We start from the raw sequence: 1,795 nt of genomic DNA, 5'->3' as shown, positions 1-1,795 counted from the left end.
ACCTCAAGGGGATCCCTGAAGCTGATGTGTAATCTCATCACCCAGACACTGTCAGAGGCATCCCACTGCCTATCAACAGAAGGACATACTGCTTACCCTGGCTGTCACTCCCCTCCATCTCCCAAGGTCTTGGAAAAAAAATTGTTGTCAGAAAGTTGTAAGTAAAATACAAATGTTATATATGTATACGACTTCATTTGAGATTAAATTTAGGAGTTAGGATTCTAGAAAATAAGACATGATGCGTATTAACCACAATAAATAAGATCTTGAAATAAGTGGAAGGAGACAAAGGATAATATTTGTATGTCAATATCACTTGAAATAATATTATTATTCTTGGCATTCTTATGCCGGAGTATTCCCACCTCTGCCCCAACCAACAGAACATTATCCAGACTGGATTTTCTGACATTATTTGTGGAGTCCTGAGCTGGAATTCAATGCTCCCCACTCTATGGATCCAAACTATATTTCTAATCGTCTCTTCCAAGCCATCTGTGCTCTTGGCAAACTCCACCATTGTCTGTTCCCTCAAGAGACTCCTGCATTCCCCATGCCCTTTTAACATGCTAGAGTTCAATTTTCACAGGGTTTGGCTCTCACACACACATGATGTCATCACATCCTCAGATCAACCCCTTAAAGGAGCATAGTTACTCTCATTTCAGAGAAGAAGAAACCAAGTCTCAAAGAGGGGGAAGGACCAGCCTTGTTTTAGTAAAAAAGCAGATTGCTGGAAATTAGAGAGGAGTAGAGAAAACGGAGTTGTTTTTAGATTAAATGACAAAATGAGTATAATCTTTAGTTTATACTCATGTTACATAAATGGTGTTTATTATGAAGTCTCATTAGTGGCAGTGAAAGGAATTTGCCCCTCCCCTTCTAGCTCTATTTCTAGATTCCTTGACCCTACTCTCATCTATTTTGTGGAGGAAGAGTGTCAAGGAGGGAGAAGAGGAGGGGTACCAACCCTTTACTTGGGCTGCAGCTACCAAGTAGGGGCGGTTAAGGCAAGTCACCTTTCCCCACGCAGAGTCCCTTGCCTGGCACACAGTAGGTGCTCAATATATGTTTATTTCCAGTTGGCTTTATTGTTTATGGATTGTGATGACACACTTTCCTTCTATTCTAGGAGGTCTCATTGCTGAGTAGATCAAGGACAAATAGTTCACACACTATTACAGCATTATCTTCAAATTTACAGATGTGTATGTGAGCTGGATAGGAAAATTTGCTACATATAGTGTTGATTCTTTGTACCCAATTCGGTATTTCTCAATTGATATTAGTTTACTTTTTTTGGTTAGAAAAACAATTTTATTTTCTGCAGAATATACTGAAAATGTTTTACCTCCTCTTTGAAACCGCTTTTTACTTCTCCAGCCACCCTGATTTCTTATCTCTTGATTCTTTTTGAGCAGATTCTAAATCCCCTTGGTTGGTCTCATATTTTCAGGTGTACTCATCTTGTTCATTCAGCTTTACCCCTGAACAAATGCTATGACTTCCATAAAAGCTGATTGAGTAATACATGAAGAAGAGCAGATATGTGATGTCCAATGGGGAGAACTGTTAAACAAAACCAGGGGACAGAGAATTGCAACTTTATACATTGTTTCCAGTAGTATACATAAATCTGCCTTTTGAGGGGAGCAAATTATTTGAAGTCTCTTATTAGTTATCTATGGCTGCATAACTGCTTTCCCCTAAATGTAGCAGTTTAAAGCAACGAACATTTATTATCTATCATATTTCTGGGGTCAGGAATCTGGGAGTGGCTAAGTTGGCTCTG

This window comes from Hippopotamus amphibius, chromosome X (assembly GCF_030028045.1).
Source record: "Hippopotamus amphibius kiboko isolate mHipAmp2 chromosome X, mHipAmp2.hap2, whole genome shotgun sequence".
NCBI classification, from domain to species: Eukaryota; Metazoa; Chordata; class Mammalia; order Artiodactyla; family Hippopotamidae; genus Hippopotamus; species Hippopotamus amphibius.
Note: the sequence above shows the minus strand (reverse complement) of the source record.